Raw genomic sequence first — 12,500 nt, 5'->3', positions numbered from 1 at the left:
TCCATTAACACTTGATATCCGAAAGGGACTGAGCTTGATCCATGCAGTAATGACCTCTTCGGCCTCTGTACCATTGAGGCTGGTACAAATCAGACTTAATTACCATAAAGAAAATAAATTAATAAGTATTTCTCAAATGCATAAATTCTTTATGAATGACTGAACTCGACGCCTTGCTGGAATATTACATTAACATGGAATCAAAGTAATAGCGGATGTGTAAGGAATAAAATGGAATAAAAGTAATCGTGAACATCTTAACAAAAGCAGATGAAAACTTACGAGATTTATGAAACATACTTTCTAGGTCAGTTATTTTCTTTATGGTGGATTGAACCCCGTCCTCAGTTATCATTTTAATCTATACAATTCAAACGGAGGGAAATAAATTTATATACTTGAACAAAACTAAACAATAAGAAAACACTAAGCATTGTTTAGAAACAAAGCAGGAAGACAGTCGTTGATAGTTTAAGGAAACGAAATAGAAAGATAACGTCCAAGAATTATGAAACGAAAGTCTCCGTGTGGGAAGGTTGAGGGGTGGGGGGATGGGGGAGAGGGACTTCTTCGTACCTCCTCCCATCTCCAACCGATGCAAAATTGCCCAACCATTTTTACCGTTACACGATTTTGTCGGCTTCATACTAAGTCTGCGAGTCTTTGATTTATAATATTTCGTTTGCAGAGGTGTAGATGGTTTGTGAATGGCAAGCTCGTCTAAACGGTGACACACATGCACAAGAAATGAAAGAATTTGGTGTTTTGGGTCATGATATATTCATTCAGATTTACGTAGTACTCAGCTGGTGAAGGTAGTGTTGTAGGCCAGATTTTTCATTATACATAGCATTTAAATCTGTTCACAGATTATCAGTTAAATTTAGAAATAATTTACACTTATGTAGTGCATAGTATAAAATAAAAAGAAACATATAGGTCTATGCATAGATTTAGTACCCAGTTATAGATGAACGTTGTCAAGATGCATTTTTTTGTTGTATCTCAAGATTATCAGCATGCATGTGCTTAAAGCAGCTTGAGTAAATAAAACGCATTATCACAATCGTACAGTGACGGCATGTTTATTAATAGCTGCCTCAGTGACCAGAAAATGATATATAGAAACTGCGTTGTCTCTGCCTACATGTTTTAGAGAGGACATGAAGGCTGCGTTCGTCCTAGTGGCTAACAGGAAGCTGTGTTCAGGCTGTGCGCTCTCTCTAAAACAATTAGACTCGCTTGTGATACATACTCGTTTTATTTGTAAGAAAAAACAAGTAAAAAATGCGCCGATGTTTCTTCGGCGCAATCGAGTTTTCTGTACAGCCGCTACAGCGTATAATCAAGGCCACCGAAAATAGATCTATCTTTCGGCGGTCTCGGTATAATGCTTTATGAGCCGCGGCCCATGAAATTTAATCACGGCCCATTGGTGGCCTACCCTATATCGTTGCCAGAAGCAGGATTATGGCTAACTTTAACTTGAATAACATAAAAACTACTGAGGCCAGAGGGCTGCAGTTTGTTATGTTTGGATGACTGGAGGCGGATGATCAACATACGAATTTGCCTGTGGCCTCAGTAGTTTTTAAGATCTGAGGACGGACAGAAAAAGTGCGGACGGACAGACAAAGCCGGCACAATAGTTCTTTTTGCAGAAAACTAAAAATACTTTTTGTAGGTCTGTTTCTGTATTCCGCTAATGAAAGTTAAACCTACAAGTGAACGTCACTGAGACTTGCTTGTAAACAATACACAGTTAAAAGTTGAATATGACGGAAATAGACCGAATAAATAATTATCAGAGCGTAGTGAACCATCGACTGCTAAAACTGAAAGTAGTAGAGACGGTCATCATTAGTGTGGGCCTCTTTGTGGCATCCTAACGATATAGGCTTCTAACAACAATTGCGAAAGTTAGTTAAGAAGCCTTTTAAGAAGCAGGTCAGCTCTTGGTGGAAAACATTTATTTATTTATTTATTTGTTTATTTATTTATTTATTAATGAGACTAACGTCACATGAACAACCACACGCTTGAAGTAAATCAGTAACGAAAATATTTTCGTTTTTTCTTAAGAAGACATTTGTGGGATCTAATGCATCCTCGCTTGTGTGAACTACGGATATATTAAATCAGAAAAAAATATCGCAAAGACTAATACATGTAAATACATTTCTCGTTAGATACCATATTCATGTGCAGCGTTGTGAAAAACTGAATGGAAAAAACACAACTAAGGTCATATACGTAAAGTGACTTATGGCTGCTTTAGGAGATAAAGCCCGTGGTCGCATATAGCCAAATTAATCTATAGCAACAACATAAATGTACAATATTGATGTATGTAATATTATAAGAATAAACAAGTATTCTGCCTGTACCTTAAAAAATTACGGTAATATAAGAAGGTGTGGATGAAGGTGAACAATAAAAAACTACGTTTCAACTCCCTGTAGGACGCAGACTCGGTTAGTCTACACCAAGCATTGTATTCTCTTAAATTCCTCAGCTCAGGGCTTTTTGGGCAAGGACTTGTGGTGGGACAAGACGGCTTTACCTAAAACAATCAGTCAAAGGCATTCATTCTCACTCAGTGTACTTATGTGAGCCATTGGTGAGATTATCGGGCTGGATGAACTGTCGACTAACGTCCCAATCCTAGGACTGTATTGGAAGCTAAACACACACACACACACACACACACACACACACACACACACACACATACACACACACACACACAATAGCTTTATGAAAACCAATTGCTGTAAAAAGGACTCAAATGCAGGCTTAACATAAGTACACACGCGTGCACTGAGAGAGAGAGAGAGAGAGAGAGAGAGAGAGAGAGAGAGAGAGAGAGAGAGAGAGAGAGAGAGAGACTGGGTCTAGCTAACCTCAGACAATGAGGTTTGTCGGAGACGGGAGTTGCCACTGGAATGGAGTCTCTTGGGGCTGATGGGTGTCGGGGGTTGCAGCTAACCTCCATTGCTTGGTTTCCCTCCCATTTCCCCCCCCTTCCCCCCTCCCAGCCTCTCCTCCCACTCCCTTCCCCTCTCGGCCTTTTGCGCATACCTGACCAATTACTTGTTCTGGATATTTATATTTGTTATGGGTGAGAATGAGTTACCTGATTGGATTCTAATTTGTTTTTTTTTTTTTCGCGGGGTGAAGGCCAACTGTGCGAGCTACTTAGCATCTTTCAGACCATGAGGATGGGGATGAGAAAAGTGATAAGGTAAATGGAATAAGAATATTGAGAAGACAATGATTATAAAGAACGAAAGGTGAAGCCTAGCTTACAAGTACCCTTTGTAGCTCAGGGGTGAAAGGAAAAAATGGTAAAGAGGAAAGAAAAATATGAAAATAGAGTAGGGAATGAAAAACTGAGGCTGTGAAAGACCTTTCTAGCAAGGTGGGTGATGAGGAATAAGGAAAAAGAGCAATGGGAAAGGAAGGAATAATAATAGGGAGAGAAAAGAGAATGTGGTGTAGCCTGTGATAGGAACGAGAATAGGTAAACAAAAGCCAGAGTTGTAGCTTCGAAGGATATTCCCAAATGAATGCAAAATGAGGCCAGTTTGCGTTCATTTGCGGATATAGAAGCAAGGGGAGAATATAATTAGATTTAGTTGTCATTAAAACATCTTTATATTTGATTTTGGTAGTTATTTCTTGACGGTGTGTGTGTGTGTGAGAGAGAGAACAATTATGGTACATATGAACTCGATGCGTTGTCCTTAATTGTCTTTAAATTACTTTCACCTCTCTCTCTCTCTCTCTCTCTCTTGAAAACCGAACAAGTACGGGCCAAGCAAACACCTGTCTGAGGAACCTTTGCTCTTGGCAAACACTTGCTCCACGCAAGATAAACACGTGACGCCACCAAGGATGTCATAAAAGGAAACGTGACGTCATCAAGGTGTTCGATGCCAAGAGGCAAGTGGATTTCATGCACCGCGTAGCAACGCCCTGATAATGTCCTGTGGACTTATCGAATGGATTAAGAACTAAATAGATTTAATTGAGAAATTTATCTTATGCATTTGTACCTTTTACTGGCGTTACAAGATCTGTGGTCAAAGACTTCTAAAATGAAGTAATAAAAAGAAATTTAGGTCTCGCTTGATAAGACAAAGTTTTTGAGCTCGAAGCCTGTGTCACTATCTTGCATTCGAACACAGTTTGCAAAACATGACTGACATTGAATACCCTGAGTGAAACAAAAAAGCAGGCTTGAAGAATAAGGATAAAAAGTGAGGACAAAGCCAGAGTCGCTTCCAGGAATTCGGACGCCGTCCCTTGGACAAATCCAGTACATGTCCTTTTTTTTCGATGCCAAGTCCGTTTTAATTGCTCCAGCTTTCCTTTTACAGTAGCTTGGCATGATTACGGGCAAGCAAATGACATTATCGAAATGCCTTGGCTATTCATTTCACAGTAGAGAAAAATAAGTCTGTTTTAATATTGCCTGGTTTATTATGCATATATATATATATGTATATATATATATATAAAATATGAACTGGCAGTGACCGTTGTCCTTTCCTTTTTTGGAGTCCACTATTATTAGTGTAAAGGACTGGTTAGAAATGTATATATTCAGTGGACTGATTTTGTCTTTAAATAAAAATTGATATCAGCAACATTCTGATATACTTCTCGAGATTACTTTAGCCTTTTCTTTTAAAAACTGATCTCCTTTTTCTGTTTTTCCTATTAGTTAACGTAATGTCTTTCAAATGCACACCGTATTCTTTGAAAGCTTGAATTTCAGGTCAGTGGCCCCTGTAGGCCTGTTCCACAGAATAGGGGTCATCTCCTGAATAATAATAATAATAATAATAATAATAATAATAATAATAGAATAATAATAATATAGATATAGATATACTGGTAGCATACTTGCATCACTAGTGAGGGACCCCGAGTTCAAATCACTGACGACGACAGAACTTTCTGTAAAAAGTCATTATGCCTCTGTAGCCTTAAGCAGTTTTTTTTATCGAGAGAGAGAAGAAGAGAGAGAGAGAGAGAGAGAGAGAGAGAGAATCTGGGTGATTTGTCGTCGGTAAATAACGGCGTCATTTGCAAGGCCTTGTAGTGATTTACTGCGCCACATGTTTTCTCGATTTAATGGGCTCCGAAGTTTAAAAAGTTTCTTTTGCGCAATCCTTTGCTTGATGTAGCTCGTGCATGTCTGCAGAAGCTCTGTCTGGCTTGATGATGATGCATGCTCACTACACACGCGCACACACACATATATATATATATATATATATATATATATATATATATATATATATATATATATTAATATATTATATATACATATATATATATATATATATATATATATATATATATATATATATATATATATATATATAGAGAGAGCGAGAGAGAGAGAATTGATTGATACTGTATATATATATATATATGTATATATATACAGTATATATGATGTGTAAGCATTATTTATTAATTTCTGCACATATTAAATGCTATATTTTTTCCTGAAAAATCATTTCGTTTCTTCGATGTTAGATGATAAAAATATCCGTTAGAGAGAGAGAGAGAGAGAGAGAGAGAGAGAGAGAGAGAGAGAGAGAGAGAGGCTCAAACTTCCCGGTCGAGTCCCGCATTGAAACATCCGACGTTTTCACTAGTTTTGAAAATACTTCCGTAAATTAGCGGATTGTTTGTTATTATCTATTAAAGATAACCCTTTACTCAATGAAAGATTAAATACGTGTGATTTTTCAACAGAGATGACGAATAAATCATTACATTCTTCATTCGAGGAAAGACGAATACATAACAGTAACTTCGATAACGTTCAATACTAAAAGCCTTCAAAGCAATCTGCCTTCAAAATAAAACTTCCTCAAGCAACTAGACCAAAACCATATATAAAATGATTGACAATTTGAGTTTTCTTTAAAATAACATTTCGTAAGATCAGTCTATTTTCATTGCTGCGCAACAGCTATGTAAGAATTCTTTTAAAAATAACATTTTTCTTTTAACCACCATTCCCTTCACGACATAGAAACACCACATCGAATGCTTGACTCAAACTGTATAAAAGTTCTCTTGAAAAAATATTTGCTTAAATGTTTCCGTTCCATTATGACGGGAAAGAAAACATCATTTGGACACTTTCAAATGCTGGTGTTTGCGCATGTCAGATGAGCGAGCGAGATATTAAACATGCGAGATTAAAAATTCTGTCTCGACACAGCAGCGCGGAAACGATCTGCGCTCGTAGATATATCTGACCGAAGGTTAGATAATATCTTTTGAGTACTTCAAAAAATGTTGCTTGCTTATTGTACTCTTAAGGTCAAAAGGGACGGTGTTATAAGAGAGGGTCGGGAAGACCCGTAGGAAGTGTTATGAAGAACTCTGATGAGAGAGGCTGGCCCCTGGCTGGACGATGGCGAGTGTAACCGTAGAATTTCCTACAAGTAGACCATTCACAATCTTTTCTCACGGTATCATAATGGGTACACATCCCTCATTATTATTATTATTATTATTATTATTATTATTATTATTATTATTATTATTATTATTATTATTATTATTATTATTTAATTGAGACCCAGTCACATATTTAAACTTGGGTAGGACTCACTCTAATGATACGTCCATGAATAAAATGCTAAAATTGTTGCAAGGTTAAGTTAAAGAAGTTGGACAGTTAAGCTATATGTGATCAAAGAGAATAGCTGAAAATTGAAATCCAAAATGTCAGTAATATTAGATCTCGTGTTAATTGTAAGTCAATTTTTCATCAACAGGAGACTGCTGATGTTAGTAAAGGTCGGTTTGAGACTTCTTCTTAGCCAAAATTTTCGGTTTCTCAGGCGAGGGATTTTGTTACGAGTGGGGCAGTTTAATTTTAATTCCTGGCCAGACAATTAATAGCCAGCAAATATTTACTCGGGTATTGGATGTTCATATTTATTGTGAATTAAGCAATTTTATTCATTCTTAATTCTGAATAAACTAAGTAAATAAACAGATTTTATTTGATCGTCGTCGTGTATATTAAGCTGGCCATATGCCAACATGACCTCTTGCATCCCAAGGCCATTTAGTTTGAGTTCTTCATTTTATAGAAAACTGTGTAAAAAATAACATGATTGAAGCCATTTAACACAAACCCCGTAGTGGGGTAGTGCCATCAGTGCACCTCATGCGGTGCACTGTAGACATTACTTAAGGTTCTTTGCGGCGTGCCTTCGGCCCCTAGCTGCAACCCCTTTCGTTCCTTTTACTGTACCTCCTTTCATAATCTCTTTTTTCCCATCTTACTTTCCAGCCTCTCCCAACGATTGATTCATAGTGCAACTGCGAGGTTTTCCTCCTGTTACACCTCTCAAACCTTTTACTGTCAATTTCCGTTTCAGCTCTGAATGACCTCATAGGTCCCAGTGCTTGCCTTTGGCTTCAATTCTATATTCATTTCAATTCAATTCATTTGACACCCACAAAAAGTCCTAACGCAAAAAATTCAAAGTAATAAATAAAGACATTTACAATACAAAGCCTCTTCGCCAGTAAATGCATTAAAGAACTTCAATGTACTGGATCGCCGATAAAAGTCTTAATGTCTTAATAAATTACGAAGACGTGATACTATGCAGCAATAATGTCTTGTGCTGTCACTCTCAAAATTGGTTCTACGAAACTAATAATTAAGTGAGGTAAAAATATAAATCTTTTACTCTAGGCAGTTGTTACAATCCGCAGTTTTTTTCGCAACATTATACCCACACACACACACACATATTATATGTGTATATATATGTGTGTGTGTATATATATGAAGATGTACCACAGGAAAATTAAAACTGGATATAAATCCTGAGAGGTACATCTGCGTATATATATCACGTGTGATTGTAATTTTAAGCATTTGATATATATTATATGTATGTATATATATGTATATAATATACATATAATACATAATATATATATGCATATATATATATATATATATATATATATATATATATATATATACATATATATATATATATAGACATGCATGCATGCATAAACCAAGATGATAATCTCACTCATACCATGCAATCAGTTTTAAACAAAGTCCATAAAAATCTAAAAATAGTCAAAGCAGCAAAAACCACACACACCAAAAAAGGAAACATGCATTTACAAACATTCATTCTACACGAAGTAAATATTTGGACAGGTGAGGTAAATGGACGCCCAATTCACCTTTCACTTAATTCATCGTTGTGTCCATAATGTCTCTTATTTCTAACGATTATTGGGTGTTTTCTTAAAGGCATAATTTCGTGATTCTATTTTTTTGTCCTGTGTGAACAGTGATTGTGTATTTTTAATTCTTCTGAAATCTTCTATCTATCTACCTCTCTGTCTATCTATCTATCTATCAATATATATATATACATGTATATAAATATATATATATATATATATATATATATATATATATATATTAATAATGTATATATATATATATATATATATATATATATATATATATATATATATATATATATATATATATATATATAATGTTCATATGTATACATACACACATACATACATGCATGCATATAAATATATATTATATATACATGTACTGTATATATGTGTGTGTACGTGCATAAATGTATACGCACATACTTACATACATATATATACATATATATATATAGTGAGTGTGAGCATGCATGCATGCATACCTGTAAATTTGAATAGCAGTTATAAAAACCAGTAAGATACTTCCTTAAACAAAAGCTTGCAAATGCAATACGTCATTAATTATCGTCTGTACGTCAAATGTCAATCAGCCAATTACGTTCCCTACGTAACGGGTAAATGCGCATGAAATTCACATGATTCTTCTCCCATAGAAGAATTGATGGCCGCCGCGTGCTCGTCTTCCGACGTTGAATAGTCCTGTGTTATGGTAACTAAGGAGAATGTGCGTCTTCGAGACACTCTCAGCTTTCTCCTTCTGTGTTTGGGGTATCGTACGTGTATTGGTTTTGTTTCGTTGTTTGTTTATCCGTTTTAGTTGGTGATGATTCCTCAAAGTGTTTCATCAATAAATTTTAATGATGAGTGATCAAAATCCCTCTCGTTTCTTAGATGTGATAAGAGGCACGCCAAGGGTATCAGTTTCATATCTATTTATCTGTTTTGTTCTGTTTTCTAGCTTTAATGGTTACCCATCCAATTACTGATTAGGCCCAACATCACTTGACTTCTGGATGATTTCTGTTGATCACCTGTCCAAACACTCCTGACCCAACATCATTCAACTTTGGTCGTACGAGCAAATTACTTCCCAAAACGGTTGTGTTAAAAATAAGCGTTTATTACTCCAGAGCATTATGCAGATTAGGAAGATACTTGTGCATTCCGATGTCAACTCTTCGTCTTTGCAACAGGCAAACCAGCATGTCATTAAATACTTACGATCTCTGTCGAGACGAAGCTCATTTTCATACAGGTACAACCCACATGATATCCAAGATCACTTGATGATTTGGAAAACAATAGGCAATTTTATCGTCTCGATCCGGAAAGAATGTCATTAACTCAACAGTTCCATGTATTGTGGAAGCTCATTTTCATGGGAAGCTTTTTAAGGAGCCGTTACATAGGCGCATCCTTACTTCTCCTCCCTCTTCCACTATTACTATTGTTCGGGCATCGGAAGATTTAGAAAACACGAGATTATAGGTGATAGTGTCTTGACAAATTGTCGGTGATTTATGGTCGTGGTTTCATAGATCCCTATGCGACGTCTTCTGATGCGTATGCGTACTACGTGTACAAGTGCTTGGATACATTTGTTGATAATATCGGTGCTAATTTGAAGGATAAGCACACACTACTTAGTATACTTGCATTTTTAGGTTTGTTGTTTGTTGTACACCATAAGAAGATTAAGCTGGCTTAAGCAGGATTCTGATAATGCTGTCACACCCCCTTTTTGTGTATTTTGAAATCTAGTTTGAAGTATATATATATATATATATATATATATATATATATATATATATATATATATATATATATATATATATATATATATATATATATATATAATGAGGTAAAGGGAATCCACAGAAAAAGAATGATTTAGACAGATCTTCTAACTAAACTGGATTTCAAAATACACAAAAGGGGTGTGACAGCATTATCAGAATCCTGCTTGCCAATAATCTTCTTATGGTGTACAACAAACAACAAACCTAAAAATGCAAGTATACTAAGTAGTAGGTGCTTATCCTTCAAATTAGCACCGATATTATCAACAAATGTATCAAGCACTTGTACACGGCGTAGTACGCATACGCATCAGAAAGACGTCGCATAAGGATCCATGAAACTACGACCATAAATCACCGACAATTTGTCAAGACACTATCACCTATAATCTCGTGTTTTCTAAATCTTCCGATGCCCGAACAATAGTAATAGTGGAAGAGGGAGGAGAAGTAAGGATGCGCCTATGTAACGGCTCCTTAAAAAGCTTCCCATGAAAATGAGCTTCCACAATACATGGAACTGTTGAGTTAACGACATTCTTTCCGGATCGCGACGATAGAATTGCCTATTGTTTTCCAAATCATCAGAAGATCTTGGATATCATGGTTGTACCTATATAAAATGAGCTTCGTCTCGACAGAGATCGTAAGTATTTGACATGCTGGTTTGCCTGTTGCAAGACGAAGAGTCGACATCGGAATGCAAAGTATCTTCCTAATCTGCATAATGCTCTGGAGTAATAAACGCTTATTTTTAACACAACTATTTTTGGGTAGTAATTTCCTCGTACGACCGAAGTTGAATGATGTTGGGTCAGGAGAGTGTTTGGACAGGTGATCAACAGAAATCATCCAGAAGTCAAATGATGTTGGGCCTAATCAGTGATTGCATGAGTAACCATTAAACCTAGAACACAGAACAAAACAGATAAATAGATATGAAACTGATACCCTTGGCGTGCCTCTTATCACATATGCAGTATATATATATATATATTTCCATACGTTTGTTAAACAAGTTATATGCTTACTCTTTGAGTATTTCCGTGAAGATGCTGGTGTATCAATACGGAATTTACCTTTGCGCATTTGCACAAAATGCTAACCGTGCTCATGCTCAAAATACCGCGACATTCATGTGCCTCATAAATACTCTGATGTATTATGTAAGAAGCATCTTAGCGAGATATAATTGATGCTTTTTGACTGAAGGCGAAAACTTGTTAAGTTTGTAGAGTTATTTTTCCATTTTTTCCCCTAACTAATGATACTTTCACTACCAAAGGGTCAGAGATGCTTTAACACTTTATGACGCGAGTGATTTTTTTACTTTCATATTTTACGTTTTTATGGATGTAACTGAAAGTATCATTTTTGAGGTGGTGTACACACACACACAATCTCTGTCTGTCTGTCTGTCTCTCTCTCCCTCTCTAATCTGCATGGAAGTTATGTTGTTTGATAATTTTCGTTTTGATTTCTCGGCATATACCCAACCCCTCTCTCTCTCTCTCTCTCTCTCTCTCTCTCTCTCTCTCTCTCTCTCTCTCTCTCTCTCTCTCTCGCCTGTGTCAGCGAATGTTATACAGTTTGTGTTAATGTTCATTTGATATTACTTTCTTCACCAGACGCACGCAACTTAATCCTATTTGATTTTTTGTGATGTTTGTTTTGAAATAGCATCTCTCTCTCTCTCTCTCTCTCTCTCTCTCTCTCTCTCTCTCTCTCTCTCTCTCGCTCTCTCTCTCTCTCTCTCTCCCTGTGTCAGCGAATGTTATACAGTTTGTGTTAATGTTCATTTGAAATTACTTTCCTTACCAGACGCACGCAACTTAATCCTATTTGATTTTTGATTTTTGTGTTGTTTGTCTTGAAAATGGCATCATCTCTCTCTCTCTCTCTCTCTCTCTCTCTCTCTCTCTCTCTCTCTCTCTCTCTCTGATCAGCTGCATAATCTACGCAGATGGCATTTTGTTAAATATCTCCCGTTTTTATTCTCGATCTCCTACCCGAGTCAAGATTATAAAAAAGAAGTACCCCAAAACATACGGGAACGTGCCCTTAAAGGCCTTTCCATCATCTGGGCATGATTAGGTCACTCGGTGACCTTATCTCGGCCTGACTTCTACATTGGAACGGGCCGACGTAATAAGTGGCTTCGGTGCAGCGTAAATTTTTGTAGGCATGTTATTTACTTATGACATCTCGTACGAACAAGGCAAGAAGAAGAAGAAGAAGAAGAAGAAGAAGAAGAAGAAGGAGAGAGAGAGAGAGAGAGAAAGGGGGGTGCAGGTGAATTAATGACTTCGTTGGGAAGAAGAAGAAGAAGAAGATGAAGAAGAAGAAGAAGAAAAAGAAGAAGGAGGAGGAGGAGGAGGAGGAAGAGGAGGGGAGGAGGAGGAGGAGGAGGAGAAGAAGAAGAAGAAGAAG

General features: G+C 36.5%; 2 protein-coding genes across 2 annotated transcripts in view; one reads left to right on the top strand and one right to left on the bottom strand.

Moving 5' to 3' along the window:
* The window catches only part of LOC136828014 (uncharacterized), a 488,300-nt gene that overhangs the window by 237,299 nt on the left and 238,501 nt on the right, over positions 1-12,500 (top strand). The window lies entirely within an intron of this gene.
* Positions 1-12,500, bottom strand: part of LOC136828013 (mucin-22-like) — a 299,287-nt gene that overhangs the window by 91,670 nt on the left and 195,117 nt on the right. The gene's annotated exons all lie outside the window — the stretch shown is intronic.

Source organism: Macrobrachium rosenbergii, chromosome 42 (assembly GCF_040412425.1).
Source record: "Macrobrachium rosenbergii isolate ZJJX-2024 chromosome 42, ASM4041242v1, whole genome shotgun sequence".
Classification (NCBI taxonomy): Eukaryota; Metazoa; Arthropoda; class Malacostraca; order Decapoda; family Palaemonidae; genus Macrobrachium; species Macrobrachium rosenbergii.
The sequence above is the reverse complement of the archived record's forward strand: the minus strand, read 5'-3'. Positions and strand labels throughout refer to the sequence as shown.